Genomic DNA, 17,438 nt, shown 5'->3' with positions numbered 1-17,438 from the left:
TATGTATAAGATCCAGAATTTGTTAATGAGACATAATCCCAAGATTTTATTGAAACTACTTGGAACTAAGTGCTCTGTTTCTACAGGAATGGTTAGCTATAAGGATAATATAAATTGCCCACTTCTAGGAATATGCCCTAAGAAGCCTGAAACACCAATCAGACAGAATATATGTACCCCCATGTTTGTAGCAGCACTATTTACAATAGCTAAGATCTGGAAACAGCCCAAATGTCCATCAGTAGACGAATGGATAAAAAAAGCAGTGGTACATGTGCTCGCTTCGGCAGCACATATACTAAAATTGGAACAATACAGAGAAGATTAGCATGGCCCCTGTGCAAGGATGACACGCAAATTCGTGAAGTGTTCCATATTAAAAAAAAAAAAAAAAAAAAAAAAGCAGTGGTACATATACACAATGGAGTACTATGCAGCTGTAAGAAAGAAAGATCTCTTATCCTTTGAGATGACATAGAGGGACCTGGAAAGTGTCATCCTAAGCGAAACAAGCCAAACAGAGAAAGACAAGTATCATATGATCTCACTTATTTGTGGAATATAATGAACATAACAGTCTGAGGAATGGGGTAGCCCCAGAGATGTAGAAGTGGGGTACAGACTGACTATCCCCAGAAGGGGGGGGAAGATAACCACAGAACTTAAATGCATGTATGCATGAACAACAGACATGGACAACAAAGCTGGGGAGAGGGCGAGGAGGGAGGGGGGGAATCAATGGGGGGGGAGGAGAAACATCTGTAACAAAAATAAATAAATTAATTTAAATTAAAAAAAAGGATAATATAAATTGAACACTGGGGAGAGATGGGAGATGGGAAGAAATCATACATGAGAATAAACTCTTTGAAGTCAACAGAGAGAAAAGGAGACATTGTGCCTGGATCTAGCCATACCTGAAGATATCTACCCTTGGATTTTTCAGTGAAATCAATTTGAGTTTAGGACACTTGGCAAGAAAAAGCTCTCAGTATTATTGCACAAAAGAAGAATTCCATTTATTACATGTAACAAAACGTCTAAAAATCCTTTCCTCTGTTTTTCAGTATCTCTCAGTGTCATTCAGGATGGCAACTGTGCTAAATCCATAGTCCTGCTCTCTCAAATCTCCCAGAAACCTTCTCTCCTAAACTTAGATCACTCTACAGCTTTATTTTTTTCACTTTCATCCTCAAAGCTTTTCTGGCTCTCTTCCTCCTCCATTTCTTTTAACCTAACTGAACTTCGTAGATCAGTCTAGCTTTCCCAGGCTCCTTTTGCTTCTGTACCTCTACTCCTTATCTAGATCCCCACAAATGAGGCCCAGGATGCTTTCTGAACAACAAAGTGTCTTTCCTCTTCCAAAGGGTGAAAGGTTGAAAATACATGTAAATTTTCTGTTCTGATCTCATTTATATTCAGTACAATAGTATGTTTGCTTGAACATTAATTCTATTTGCCATAGAGGAGATAAATGGTAGTGAAAAAATAAAATTAAATACAAAAAATTGTTTGAAAACAGCTACTCCTGGGGTTCCCTTTGGGTAAGTTTTGCCAAGATAGTGCCTCAAGGTTTTGTTTTATGTTTTTTTGAAGGGGGGTGGGGAAAGAATTAAACTAGTTATACCAGTTTGGTTGTTTATACAAGTGAGAGAAATGGTCAGGTCCTAAATTTAGGCCAAGCTGATAGGAGTGCTAGGGATAGTTTAATGATGTCACTCACTCTATTGCCTTTTATTTCCATCCTCTTTGGGAACATTCTTTGAGTTTTCTATAGAAATAGCCAGAGACTTTCATTGACAATTGCCTCACTCAGCAGCTCCTTCATAAATACATTTAGACACTGTGCCCAGGACTCTGTTAAGTGTTCTAAGAATATTGACTCATTCAAAAGCAGTCCAGCTATAGTTGGGAGAGTACCAGCACTTGTTGCATAAAGATCTAGATTGTTTTTTCATATCAAGAGGCACCTAAAACTTCTATTATGCTGGACACTCAGTTGACCCCCAGTCTTTTAATCAATGAGCACATTGATTATAAGTGGTCTGAATACCATTCTTGAGTCTACTCAAACTGTCTTTGGTGCCCCACAGTGGGGAGACCACCTAGCATGATGGCTGCCCAGGGAACTGTCATGATGATTCTGGGAGACATATCACCTTTGAAAAGCCCCATCTTTCTTTTACACATTTTTTTTCCTTATGAATCTTCCCAACTACAATGAAGTAAAATCTATTATAGTGTTCTGGAATGGTAAGAAAAATATAAATATAAGAGGAAAAAGATGGCATGGCATATCCAGATATTTGATAATTTAATAAAGGGACTATTTGAAAAGGGGTGGGCAGGGTTAAAGGACATCCCTGGGAGTAATTACAAGCCCGAGGCCCGAAGGGGCAAGGGCAGCAAGTGGTAAATAGAACCAAAAGAGAAGTTAGGAGAGGGTCACAGAATTGGAGTAATGGCTTTCAGATTAAAAATATAGCCACTGCTAACAGAGTGGCCCACTAGGGGTGTAGGGGAATGTCCTGAATAATATCCTGCTCTGTGATCTCCTGCAGGTGTTGCCCATTGGCTAAACCAAGTGAAAGCCAGCAGACAGTTATGGCATCCATAAAGGTCAGCCCCGAGTCACAGAGAAGGATGAAGAGTGGATCTGCAGGGACAGAGGAAAAACCAGCAGTCACATCCTATTTTTCTCACAGCTAACACCTTGGTTCAGGCTTCACCCTTTCTTGCTTGGCTTAGGGCAATGGCCTTCCTGTCTGTCCTCTTGACCCATCTTGTCCATTGCTTTGATGACCCTAGCTGTTTCTAAGAGACTATATTCATTCAGCATGGGATAGGGGTATATAGACCTGAGTCCAGGACCCAGCTCTACAGTGTCAAGACCATTCCCTCAGAGACCTCATTGGTAAAATGCCAGGTGTATTTGGGGATGCCCAAAGGTCTTCCTGAACCACAATTTACTCATGCTACACATATTTTTAAATATCAAAGAATTGACTTGCAAATTTTTTTTTTTTTTTTTTTTTAGTACGTGGCGGGAACCAAACCCAGGACTCTCTGGTCCGCAGGCCAGCGCTCAACCGCTGAGCCAAACTGGCCAGGGCTCCACTTACAACTTTTAAACGCAGACAGGTGGAAATGGTGAGGCTGCATCCCTGTCTCCTTCCTGAAGACCAGGTCATCCTGGTTGATCCGCGATTGCTTCAAACCATTTCTCCAAGGACGTGCTAAAGCGCCCTGGGCAGACAGTTTCCTAGCTCCTTGGACTATTCCACCACGCAGGTAGGGGAAGTCCCTCAGTCCAGGCACAAATCCTGGGCACCTCCCCCTACCCCCACCACTCGGAGTCTTCCACGTGGGCACCAACCTTGGGGTTGGGAAGTGGGCAGCGGAGAGCGCAGGCGCAGTGCCCGCACCAGCGGCGCCCCTCTCCCCGCCCCGCCTGGCGGCTTCAGCAGCCCCACCAGTGGTTTTCCTGGCGGACTCAGCGGGCTCGGAGGCTGGATTAGGCACAGGGCAGCCGGCAGTCCCGGCCAGAGCACCAGGCGGGCCTTCCTTGTTGCAACACACAGGTAATAGGGCCCGAGAGGCGGAGGGCATCGGCGGACTGGGACTTTGACTTGCCTGCAGCCCCACCCGGAAGGAGTGGGAGCTTGCCACGAACCCCATACACCCGCTTTTAGCTGTGGCACCTATAGGGGAAGAGTCCCTCTTTTTGGGTTGGGTGGGCCCGGGGCAGAGCGCCTCGCCCTCTTTACAACCCTTCGCCGGAGCTCTGCTGGACGCCTGAAAGGCTGCAGGGACCCCATTTCCCTGCGCTGCTCGCTTGGAGAAATCCAGGCAGGGAGACGGTCGAGTCAGTATCAACTACGGCCCTTGCCCCCCGTTTCCTGCCACCCCAGCCTTCATGATAAAGGATAGGGGCTTTGCTTTCTTCTTGCCAAGAAGCCCACCCTGACAAGCGTGAACCCCTAGGGAGTCACGGGTTCAATTTCAAATACAAACTTTTAAGAATTTTGAATGGTTTTAGAAATATGACCAAGTAGTATTTTCCTTTAATCTCTTGTCTCATGTCTACAATTCTTGAACTCCAGTCCATATGAGTTGAGATTTTCGAGGAAAATAAACGGTGTGTAGAAATCTTTCCCCAAGGAAAGGCAAGAGCAGTCGTGGAGGAAGGGCCAGGCTATGGCCCAGTGTGGTGGCTGGAGGCGCAGGGCAAGTCCACTCTGCCTTCCTCAGTCCCCGGGGAGGAAAACAGAACCCTTCCTGACCCGCCTCTGGGCGCTGTAGAATTTCCACACCACGAGCTCTAATTGGCCTCTTTTGAGAGGAGGTGTGGATAGAAGGGTTGCACTGACCATCAGGAAGGAGATGGCGAGTAGGGGCACTGCATGGACCTGCATCTCCGTCCAAGCTTTTGCCGGGCTTGCCGAGGAGCCAGACTGAAAGCCCACTTATGAGTGACTATTGTGAGTCCCGAAATAGTGACGCACTGGGAGGAGAGGGCTGGGGGCGCCTGGGGAAGGGTGGTCTCTGCTGGCTATTCCGCCAGAAAGGACTTTGATTAGGGTTGCCCATGTCCATGGTGCTGAAGGGTCTCAAGCGCCTTGTTCTGTTGACTTCCTGGGCCCCGGCCTGCCTCTCAGTGCTACTCCACACCTTTGCCAGAAATAGCCCATCTCCAAGACAGGTGGGCCAGAGTGGAACCTGCGGGACACTGAAACCCTTTGCAGATGGGTTGATGCTAGTTTCCTGACAATAACATGAAAGCATAGGTGAGTCGCCTTAGGGGTGTAGATAAATAAAGCATATACTAAACACAGAATTAGAATGTCAGTATCCCCCACACTATCACCAAAATTAGATTGCTAGGTTTTAACAATCTTTGAAAAGTATTTTCCAGTTGGAAGGCAGAAAAGAATGTCTTTTCATGTATTTATTTGTCATACTATTTTCTTGTTTTGTGAGCTCATTTCCTTATTCTTGAATTGATGTACTTATATTTTTTTCTTATTTGTAAGAACTCTTTGTATGCTAAGGATTCTGTTACATATGTTGCATTTTTTTCTTGCTATTTTATTTTTAAATGTTGCTTATATTTTATATTATATAAAAATTTCAATTTTTATATTGTCAAATATATTTTTTCTTTAAAATTTCTGTCATTTACATTAGTCTTTCATTCTATAATAAAAGATAATCTACCATATATTTTATTTTATATAAAAAGATTGCTTTTTAAACTCTAAGTTTATACCCCCACTTCATTTCTTTTTAACTTTTTTTTTTAAATTCTCACCTGAGGATATGTTTTTTTGTTTTTGAGAGAAACAACCGGGGATCAAACCCACAACCTAACTGGAATCGTCCCTGCAGTCCTTTGATGCACAGGACAACACTCCAACCAACTGAGCCACATGGCCAGGGCCTCACTTCATTTCTTTTTTAAAATATGTATATATTTTTTTATCCTCACCTAAGGATATTTTTCATTGATTTTTAGATAGAGTGGAAAGGAGGGAGAGAGAGAGAGAGAGAGAGAGAGAGAGAGAGAGAGAGAGAGAAACATTGATGTGAGAGAGACATATCGATTGGTTGCCTCCCGTACAACCCCCACCAGGGCCGGGGATCAAACCTGCAACCGAGGTATGTGCCCTTGACTGGGAATTGAACCCGAAACCCTTTGGTCCGAGGGTTGACACTAACTGCTGAGCCAAACTGGCCAGGGCTAGTCTGTAGAATTTTTAACTGTTAGTATGTAGTTTTTTTAAAAAAGCTATTCTTTAGAGTATTTTTTGTAGGTGAAAGAAAATATAACACAGTATACTTTTTAGCCAAATCAAGGAATTCGTATCACTGATGTTCATAAGAATGTGCACACACAAGATTGGTCAAATGCCTTAAAAACAAAACGCTTTAAAAAAAATCCATTATGGATCAAAATAACTTTTCCCAAAAGACAAAAGAATGGTTATTGGGGAATTGATGAACTATTCCATAATATTTTCTTCTTGGGGTTTAAAAACCTTTTATAACAGCCAAACAGAATAATTTTATTGTTCTTCTAGAATAAAAATTTAAATATAGCTGATTATAGCCCAGCCGGTGTGGGTCAGTGGTTGAGAGCTGACCCATGCACCAAGAGGTCGCCAGTTCGATTCCCAGTCAGGGCACATGCCCAAGTTGTGGGCCAAATCCCCAGTGGGGTCCATGCAGGAGGTGGCCAATCGATGTTCTCTCTCATTGATGTTTCTATCTCTCCCTCTCCCTTCCTTTCTCTCTCAAATCAATAAAGAAAAAGAATTTGAATGTAACTGATTATAAAAAAATGGAACCACCATCAGAGTAGAAAATAAAAGCCCTCTAGTAAGCCATTCTCCACAAGTCATCTCCAATATTAATTTGGAATAAGCATTTTCAGATTATTAAATTCATAAATAAACATATATCTCATTGAATGTAGGATGTTATCAATTGTAAGGTGCATTTTGACTAAGAAATGTGAACATGTGCATCTTAAATTTGGTGTATCATAAATATAATCACACTATATACATGTTTCTATTTTTTCACATAAGATATGGATATCTTCCCATTTGATACATATAAGTGTTGAGTTAATATCCAATTTAAATATATTTATATTATTTACATCTTTTGGATAATAGAAACAATGCTGTGATGAACATTTAAAAATATTCCTCTATGTAATGGTGTTTTTCCTTAGAATAAATTTCTGAATGAAATTGATGGGTTAGGGAGAATGCACATTTTACATTTTGGTACATATTGTCTGCCCTCTGAAACTTGCTAACAATTTTCTCTGCAACTGGTAGTGCATACTGTTCTAAATTCTTCACTAATTTATGCTAGAAACAATCAGCCTTTTCCATTTTCCTCACCTAAGAGTGACTTTTACAGAAATTGTTTATCTTTCTATATGTCTATTGGTTATTTGTATTTCTTCTTTTGTGAATTACCTATTCATGGTCTTTGCCCAATTTTCTTTATTTATTTTTTGTTAACCCTCACCTAAAGGATTTTTTTTTTTCATTGATTTTTAGAGATTGGAAGGGAAAAAGGGAGAGAGAGAAACATCGATGTGAGAGAGACACATCGACTGGTTGTCTCCTGAAGGACTCCTGACTGGGTATTGAACCTGCAACCCAGGTACATGCCCTTGACTGGGAGTCAAACCTGAGACCCTTCGGTGTGTGGGCTGACACTCTAACCACTCACCGACACTGACCAGGGCTTTCTTAAGTTTTGAAGAGCCCATTTTTATTTTACTTTTAATTTAATTTTTTTCTATCACCATTTATCCCCTCTCTGTCCTCTTCCACCTCCTTCCATCCTCCTCCCCACCCCTGCAATCACCACACTGTTGTCCATATCCATGAGTTCTCTTTTATTTTTCCTTTTTTTGCTCAATTCCTCCCCACCCCCACCAAAGAGCTGTCTGTCTGCTTTCTATCTATGAATCTGTCTCTGTTTTGCTTGATAGTTGTTTGTTCCACATATGAGTGAAATCATATGGTACTTGTCTTTCTCTGACTGGCTTATTTCACTTAACATAATGTTCTCCAGACCCATCCATGCTGTTGGAAAGGGTACATTTTTCTTCTTTTTTATGGCAGAGGGCCAACAACTTTCATCCAAAATGGGCTGTTAACCAAGTGTCCATTAGTAGTTTGTAATTTTAAATTATTTTTATGGTTTCTTTTTTTTGCATAGATTTAAATTTTAATGGAGTCAAATCTGTTGATCGTTCCTTTGTGATGTTTACTTTGGTGTTATGCTAGAACACCACCCCAATCCCTACCCCAAGATTATAAAAATATTTTCTAATGAGATAAAGAGCATAATTAAATTTACTAAGCACTAAAACCTAGAATCTTATTGTATTTAGATAGTCACCAATTCTGTTCCTAAACAAGATCTAATAGGCTTTGTCTGTGTTGGTAGACTTGCTAGTCAGCTCTAGTTAAGGGGTAGGTAGTTGCAAGCAGAAAAGCTCAAACTGAACAGAGGCAGTGATCACACTGGCTGACTTATTTAATTAACATGGCTAACAATTCTGTTTTAGCTCTTAGAAATGGAAGTTAGTGAATTTAGTCACATGAGAAAATAGTATTTAGGGAGATTGGCAAGGAGATTGACAAATTAATCATACTTTTTAAATACTTTTATATAATTTAGAGTCTTTTCAAAGACACAGACTTAATGAAGTTGAGAGAATACATGTAGATGTAAATAATCCAATAATCAAATATGTTTTATTGGGGTTTATAAAGCTAATTTTCACAATATTTTATTTTATTTATTTTTAAATTTTTACAGTATTTTAATTCAAATTCATAGTTGAATTTTTCTAGTACCTTTTAACTTGGATAGTATTGCTAGCCACACTTCAGGTCTCCTAGCTGATCTCAGTAGTTGTTGTTCTATCTAGCAACCTAATGCTTTTTAGTTATTTTAATGAGGTTTAAACCCTCCTCAATTATGAGGTGTTTGAGAAGTCTTTGCTTCCTGGTGACCCTAGTAGAAATATACTCTTCCAGTTTGGAACCAGAATTTGTTGGTGAGATAAAAGGTGATGGCATCAATCATATTCTAACCAGGCCCACTTTTTTTTTCTGAGCATTTAAAAATATTTTGCTGGTGATGAGAGTCATCTGTCGTCTTTCTTGCTGAGGCCACCTTGCACCATGGATGGTATTCTTTTTTTATCCTCACCTGAGGACATTTTTCCATTTCTTATTGAGTTAGAGTGGGAGGGAGAGAGAGAGAGAGAAACATTGACGTGAAAGGGACACATCGAGTGGTTGCCACCTGCACGACCAACTAGGGCCGGGGACAAACTGCAACCGAGGTACGTGCCCCTAGCAGGAACCAAACCCCGATCTTTCTGGACCGCAGACCAACGCTCTAACCACTGATCCAAACCGGCTAGGACATGGATGGTATTCTTAAACACTTTGATGAGTCATAGTTCCAGGATGTTATGGGCTACTGCTATATCCCCAATCTTATTTCATGTTTCTCCTATATTATTATTATTTTTTATCGACTTTTTAGAGAGAGAGGAAGGGAAAGAGAGATAGAAGCATCAGTGTAACAGAGAAACATCCATCGGCTTCCTCCTGCACACCCCCTACTGAGGATTGAGCCTGCAACCTGGGAATGTGCCCTGACTGGGACTCAAACTGGGACCTCTCAGTCTGTGGTATAATGCTCAGTCCCCTGAGCCACACTGGCCGGGCTCTCCTGTATTATTTTGATTATAAAATCAGACAAAGTACTCTTCTCCATCACCACACATTTTTTTCCCTGTCATTTTGCCCATAGCAATAGATTGTCCAAGTAACCAAATTGTTATGTTAACAGACACTGCCTGCTGGCCACTGGCTTGGGTATGAGAAGAGCATGATAATCACTCTAGTGCCTCCCTTTCCTTTCTCACTTTTCATCTACAGTAAACCCTTGATTTTTCAGACCTAGATTTAGCAGACTTAGGATTTATGGGACCGGCACACTTCCACTGCGCCACTCTGCTAGACTTTGGATTTAACAAACAAAATTTCTGGTCTGTATGTCATGTAACAATTAATACCCTGTTCATTAAAAAATGCTTTTAATCAAGCTTTGCTTATAATTAAATTAACAGGTTACTTTTTGTTATTAATTCCGCTTTTTTTCTTTATTGATTTTAGAGAGAGAAGAAGGGAGAGGAAGAGAGAGATAGAAACATTGATGAGAGAGAACATTGCCTCCTCCGTGCCCCCTACTGGGGATCAGGCCCACAACCTGGACATATGCCCTGACCAGGAATCCAACCGACAACCTCTTGGTGCATGGATTCGACACTCAACCAGTGAGCCACACAGGCCGGGCTTCACTGTTATTTATTTATTTTCTTTATCCTCACCCGAGGACATTTTTTTTTTTTTTTTTATATTTTGTTCAGTTAGAGTGGAAGGGAGAGAGAGAGAGAGAAACATCGACGTGAAAGGGACAAATCTAGAGGCTGCCACCCGCATGACCCTACCAGGGCTGGGGACAAACCACAGCCGAGGTATGTGCCCCTAGTGGGAACCGAACCCAGACCTCTCCAGACCACAGGCCAACGCTCTAACCGCTGAGCCAAACCTGCCAGGGCTTCACTGTTATTTTTAACAAATTTTAGTGAATAGGCCATATGTTAGAAAAAAACCTGTGGTAATTTCATCAACGTAAATATTACATGTCTATAACTATAGTCTACATATTTAAATACAAGAATCACCACTCGTAAACAATGTTTGGTGAATGATCAGCATGTGATTACATCGAATGGTACATAATAATTAGTTCTGTTGTCTCGTGGTGTGACTTTCTGCAGCAGTTTTTTTTATTTTATTTTAATTCTCACCCGAGTATATATATAATTTTTATCCTTACCTGAGGACATTTTTCCATTTTTGTTCAGATAGAGTGGGAGGAAGAGAGAGAGAGAGAGAGAGAGAGAGAGAGAGAGAGAGAGAGAGGAGAGAGAAACAACATGAAAGGGACACATCGAGTGGCTGCCTCCCGCACCACCCCAGCCAGGGCTGGGGATGAATCGCAACCGAGGTACATGCCCTTGACTGGAATCGAACCTGCGACTCATTGGTCCACAGGCTGATAACTCCAATTGCTGAACCAAACCGATCAGGGCATCCTCACCTGAGGATATTTTTACATTTATCTTCAGACAGAGTGGGAGGGAGAGAGAGAGAGAGAGAGAAACATCCATGTGAGAGAGACACATCGATTAGTTGCCACCCGCATGACCCCAACCGGGGCTGGAGGGAAACACAACCAAGGTACGTGCACTTGGCTGGAAACAAACCTGGGACTCTTTGGCCTGCAGGTCGATGCTCTAACCGCTGAGCCAAACTAACCAGGGCTCTGCAGCAGTTTTAATGCAGCAGCAGCCTATGTTCTGATGTGAGATAAGCCATGCCCCAGCCATGTCCATTTGTTTACTCACAGTGACTGGTGAATGCACCCATTTACTATACCTATTCAATATAAATTTAAAATTACAGTAATACAAATAGAAAGCTTTTCTTTAAAATTAAACTTTTCATACATACTTAATTACATAAGTAAAAACAGGTAAACTAATTTGTCAATTTTTTAACATATGCATTCAGAAAACCTACTTTATTGTATAATGATCTTTTCGCTGTAACGGACATCCCCTTGCCTGAATTAGTCAAGGTTTTACTGTATTTACCTTCTAGTTTGGACTCAGGAAATACCCTTCTACTTGGTAGGGAAATGTCAGAGATGAGTTAAGATCACAGAACTTTTTTTTTCATATTTATTTTATTAAAGAAAAACATAAATAACACTTTAGTTTCCTTTCATTTATATATGCTGAGGAAGTGGTTTTTTTTTTTAATTTTTTAAATTATTTTTGTTACAGATGTTTCTCCTTTTTCCCCGAAGACATCCTCCTCCCTATCCCACCCCAGAGAATTTTTTATTTTAATCCTCACCTGAGGATATTTTTCTATTTATTGTTAGATAGAGTGTGAGGGATGGAGGGAGAGGGAGAGAGAAAGAAACATCCACACGAGAGGGGCACATCGACTGGTTGCCTCCTGCATGACCTCGACCAGAGCCAGGGACAAACCACAACCGAGGTACACGCCCTTGACTGTAATCAAACCCAGGACTTATTGGTCCATGGGCTGTCACTCTAATCACTGAACCAAACCGGCCAGGGCCAGTCACAGATTGATCTCATGTAGACAAAAACTGTATTTTGCCTTATAAATGTTAATATACTTACATGATTTTCAAAATTTTGCACTTACACAGCATTATACACATTAAACTATTTTCTCTGGTTTTTCTTTAGTCATTGCTGTAGTAGAATTATACAGGATCGATGGGCCTAAATAATGTTTTATGTGCACTTAACACTCTTTCATAGGTATAATTATATATGAACTCAATCCACATGCCTGTCATCTTCACTAAAGTTTATTTCATCATTCCCTAACCAAAATCACTTGCTTTGTATCTTTCCTTTTATTTATGTATTTATTTATGTATTTATTTATTATTTTTCTTCTTTATTGGTTTTTAGAGAGAAAGGAAGGGAGAGGGAGAGAGAGATAGAAACATCGATGAGGGAGAACATCGATTGGCTGCCTCCTGTGTGCCCCCACTGGGGATCTGGCCCACAACCTGGGCATGTGCCCTGACTGGGAATTGAACCGGCGACCTCTTGGTGCATGGGTCAATGCTCAACCACTGAGTCACACCAGCCAAGCTCTCTTTCCTTTTATTTAAGACCCCAAAGTATAAGCACCTTTACTGAACTCTGATTTTTACTTTAAGAACTTGATAAAAGAAAGTAGAAATATTAGGTAATCTAATTTCCCATTTATTTTGCCTCTGGTCACTATGTAACTCTGGCTGAGTCATTGTTCTACATGGAGGTGAGGAACCCAAAAGCGAATAAGGCTCCTGAGGATGGTAATGAACTAAAGCCAGACACACACATTACTTCTTGGATTCCCTTAATTCAGGGTTAGGAGATGGAAGATAAGAGTTAGGTTGCAGAATTATGGCAACCAAAGCTCTGCATGACAGAATTAGAGGTCTCCCATTAAGAGGGTGACTTTCTGCAAAGCAGGCCAGTTATGCTACAGGGCCCATTCATTCATTCTCCCAGCATGTGTTGAGTCTGGCATTGTCCTAGGACCTGGGGATACCAAGAAGATAAGGACATAATCTCTGTTCTTGGAGCAGTACCACTTTATCAGGGGTTAGTGTTAGTACTTCATATGTGAAGTACTATACTAGAGCTCTGAAGAAAGTGTTCTTGAACCCAGAGGAGGAACAGATTGTTTGGTGAGAGGTTTCTACAATAGTTCATCAAGATGATTGTGGGGCCCTGGCGGGTTTGGCTCAGCGGTTAGAGCGTCGGCCTGTGGTCCAGAGAGACCTGGGTTTGGTTTCCGCTAAGGACAAGTACCTCGATTGCAGTTTGGTTGGTTGTGCGGGTGGCAGCCACTCGATGTGTCCCTTTCATGTCGATGTTTCTCTCTCTCTCTCTGTTCCTCTCTCTCCCTCCCGCTTTGTCTGAACAAAGAATGGAAAAATGTCCTCGGGTGAGGAGTCAAAAAAAAAAAAGATGATTGTGGGGATGTGGGTGGGAGTTTGCCAGAGATTGTTTTGTTTGGTAATAAGTAGTTATGGCTTCAAACTGGGTTGGAAGATGACAGCCTGGATTTGAAGCCTGGCTGCCACAGTAAGTAAGCACCGTTGTAAACTTCACTACTATTATTATTTTTTGAGTGATGTTAGTTCTTTGCTGGGGTTGTTGTGGGATTAAGTAAAATGATACATGTAAAGAACTTGTTATAAGCCTGGTACATAGTAGTCTAGTTATTTTTTGCCTCTTTATAAAGTTGCATGTAAATCATTCTGGACAAATGATTATTGATCCCATTGTCAGAGCTCTCAAGGGTAGTAAAATGACTCTATAAATCCTTTCTGTTTTCTGAATCTGTATGATAATTCTAATCTGGAAGTGTCTCTTATAATTATCTTAAATCCCAGTCTGCCACTTGTTACCAATTCTCACTCTGTCCCCCTCAAAAATAGGTCTAGTCTGAAACTGTCATTACTTTTGCTTTGTTCTTTAGTGCTCTGATGTTAAAGCAAATGCCTATGTAATTGTATAGTTTTCTTCCTTTTTATTTTTATTTTTTTAATCTTCACCTGAGGACATTTTTTCATTTTTTGTTCAGATAGAATGGGAGGGAGAGAGAGGAACAGAGAGAGAGAGAGAAACATCGGCATGAAAGGTACACATCGAGTGGCTGCCACCCGCACGACCCAACCAGGGCCGGGACAAACTGCAACGGAGATACTTGCCCTTAGCGGGAACCAAACCCAGGTCTCTCTGAACCGCAGGCTGACACTCTAACCACTGAGCCAAACCGGCCAGGGCATAGTTTTCTTCTTTAAAAAAAATTTTTTTTTTATTCCTTACCTGAGGATACTTTTCTATTTATCATCAGATAGAGTGGGAGGGAGGGAGAGAGAGACAGAGAAACATCAATGTGATAGAGCCACATTGACTGGTTGCCTCCCACTCGACCTGACCAGGGTCTGGGGCGAACCACAACCGGGGTACGTGCCCCTTGGCAGGAATCAAACCCACAACTCATTAGTCCGCGGGCCCAAGCTCTAACCGCTGAGCAAAACTGACCAGGGCCAGTTTCCTTCCTTTATTGTGTATAACACTTGTATCTGTTTTGTGGCACTTGTTACTATAGATATTTTCTCCCAAATGAACATTTAAGTTATTTAAGAGAAAGTTTGTCTTTTTTGTTTTTTTAATCCTCATCTGAGGATATGTTTTTTTTTATTTTATTTTATTTTTAAATATTTTTTCTTTATTGATTTTAGAGAGAGATGGAGGAAGGAAAGAGAGATAAAAACATCGATGAGAAAGAACATAGATTGGCTGCCTCCTGTGTGCCAACCACTGGAAATTGGGCCCACAACCTGGGCATGTGCCCTGACTGGGAGTTGAACCAGCAACTTCTTGGTGCATGTGTCAACGCTCAACCAGTGAGCCACACCGGTTTTTATTGATTTTAGAGAGAGAGGAAGGGACAGGCAGAGAGAACAAGAGAGAAACATCGATTGGTTGCCTTCCATACATGCCCTGACCAGAGATTGAACCTGTGACTTAGGTATGTGCCTTGACTGGGAATTGAACCTGAAAACTTGTGGTGTAAGAGATAACGCTTCAACCAACTGAGTCATCTAGCCAGGACAAGAAAGTTTGTCTTCTTAATCAAATCTCTCATAATGTCTTAGCATGGTAGACATTCAGTAAATATCGGCTGAATGAAGGAATAAACATGAATGTGTGAGGCTGCCAGAATAGCTGATGTGGTCTCAAGCTGACCTCAGAAACATAATCTCCTCAGTAGGAGATATTATAGTAACTGGTATATGTTCAGCGAAGAGTGGTTAAAGATGATGAGTGTAAGAACAAGGTGGAACGAGGCGGTGCAGGGTCTCCAGAAGTGTAGGATTATTGGGAATCAGCCTGCTGGACTACGTCTAAGGAGAGAGTAGCAACCGGTTTGTTAAGGACTAGGGATTTTTAAACTCAGGGCTGGGGTGTGGTCGTTCACCCAAGGAGACGTGGTCGTCTTTGATTGGTTGGGTCGGGTTCTCCCCAGTTCTTGATTTGTTGGGGTCTGGGCTCTCCTGAAACTCGTTTTTCTTGTCAAGCGACCTTTTGCAGTTTTGGGTGGGTTAGGGTGGTTCCATCATTCCTTCCTCCTGACTGGAGTGATGGGTTTTGGTTTTCTGGAATGAGAGGCTTAGGGAAAGGTTAAACAATAAGAGTGATGGGTTTTGGTTTCTTGGAATGAGAGGCTTAGGGCAGTAATATGAAAGTTAAGAGCTAACAATGAGATTCCAAAATGGCGGCGGAGTGAACGGAAGCTACCCAGACCATCTCCCAGAACCAAACTGGAATTATAACTATAACACAGACAAATCAATGGGAAAAACCAACAGAAAAGCAGCTTGCGAGGACCATATAACCAGGGACACTGACTCGATCCTGGTAGGCTTGCGAGGGCGCGAGACGGGGGTTGGGAGCCCACGGTCAGCAGCTCGGCAGCAGCCTCAGCTGGGAGCAGTGCCCTCGGGTTCGACTCCCAAGCAGCTCCACAGCGCAGAGCCGGGGAAGAGGCTAAAAAAGCCACAGCCACTCACCTTGGGCTCCGGCAGAGGGAGGGCAGACTGGACTGGAACTGTGTGGGGACACTCGGGATTTGGAGGGCGCTCAGAGCTTTTGCTGAGTTGCTGCCACGCAGGACGGTGGCCATATTGCTCCTTCCCAGGGCTCTGGGGAGAGGCAGTAGCCCCTCCCTCGGAGATCCAACCCCACCCTGTGGGCCATTGAAGTGCTAATCGAAGCTCATTAACAACCAGCATCTGCCCCACCCTTGTGAAATCCCCTTATGCTGAGCACCTGAGGGAGTTTTTTAATCAACTGACAATCCAAAACTCATCAAGTAACCTGGACTGCTAGCCTCCAGGCAAAAAGCTAGAGGATAACAGTACCTTTCCGGGGCTAGCAACTTTAACCAGGAAAGTAAGACTTGACAGTGGTATTTAATGTGGATCCTCCGTCGCTCATCTAAACCCAGGAGAGGGAGCCACAAACAGCAGAACACCAATACCCACAGGGAAAACTTGACAGGCTCCAAAGCCCACTGTGATAGCCAAAATGGTGAAACACAGAAACAGAAGCCAAATGAAAGAGCAAAAGATCTCCACCAAAGATGAGATCAATGTGAAGCACTTAGGCATGCTAACAGCTAGAATTCAGAGCCATGATCTTGAGGAAGCTCAACAGCATGAGTAAGGACATCAGCACCATGAGTAAAGATATAGAAACATTGAAAACCAACCAAGAGGAAATAAAGAATGACATAGCAGAAATTAAGAACACATTGGAAGAACTAACCAGCAGAGTAGAGGAAGCTGAGGACCGGATCAGTGAATTAGAATACAGGGTAGAAAAAATCAACCAATCAGAAAACCAAAAGGAAAAAACAATGAAAAAAACAGGAAGACAGCTTAAGAGAACTGGGGGACATATGGAAACATAATAATATTCGCATCATAGGAGTCCCCGAAGAAGAAGAAAATGAGCAAGGGTTAGAGAATATATTCAAAGAAATAGTGAGAGAAAACTTCTCTAATTTGGTGAAGGAAGAAGGCATTCAAGTTTAAGAAGCACAGAGAGCCCCAAGTAAGAAGAACCCAAACAGACCCACACTAAGACACATAGTAATTAAAATACCAAATTTAAAGACAAAGAGAGAATCCTAAAAGCAGCAAGAGGTAAGTAACAGGTTACCTACAAAGAAAACCCCATAAGGCTCTCAGCTGACTTCTCACAAGAAACACTACAAGCCAGAAGGGAATGGCATGAAGTAATCAAGGTCATGAAAATCAAGGATCTGAATCCAAGACTACTCTACCCAGCAAGGCTATCATTCAAAATAGAATGTCAAATAAAGAGTTTCCCAGACAAAAAAAAGGCTAAGGGAATACATTAGCACCAAACCAGCACTGCAAGAAATGTTAAAAGGACTGCTGTAATTAGCAGGAGAAATGGGAAGAAAAATATAACTACACTAAACAAAAATGGCAATAAATAAGTACATATCAATAATCACCTTAAATGTAAATGGATTGAATGCTCCCATAAAAAGACACAGAGTAGCTGATTGGATAAGAAAACATGACTCATCGATACGTTGTTAACAAGAGACCCACCTCACAACAAAAGACTCCCATAGGCTGAAAGTGAAGGGATGGAAAAAAATTTTCCAAGCAAA

The 17,438-nt window shown here is 41.7% G+C and overlaps 1 protein-coding gene and 1 non-coding gene across 2 annotated transcripts in view; both read left to right on the top strand.

Moving 5' to 3' along the window:
- Positions 1-274: 274 nt before the first annotated feature.
- LOC118633687 lies at positions 275-381 on the top strand. Its single transcript, XR_004960232.1, has one exon. It is a non-coding gene; the product is annotated as a U6 spliceosomal RNA (small nuclear RNA).
- A 3,155-nt stretch (positions 382-3,536) lies between these two features.
- The window catches only part of SLC35G2 (solute carrier family 35 member G2), a 61,905-nt gene continuing 48,003 nt past the window's right edge, over positions 3,537-17,438 (top strand). Inside the window, exon 1 of the mRNA XM_036267052.1 lies at positions 3,537-3,581. The gene's annotated coding sequence lies outside the window, so the exon portion shown is untranslated. The remainder of the gene's footprint in view (positions 3,582-17,438) is intronic.

This window comes from Molossus molossus, unplaced genomic scaffold (assembly GCF_014108415.1).
Source record: "Molossus molossus isolate mMolMol1 unplaced genomic scaffold, mMolMol1.p scaffold_m16_p_18, whole genome shotgun sequence".
Classification (NCBI taxonomy): Eukaryota; Metazoa; Chordata; class Mammalia; order Chiroptera; family Molossidae; genus Molossus; species Molossus molossus.
This window is presented reverse-complemented; position numbering and strand designations above follow the sequence as displayed.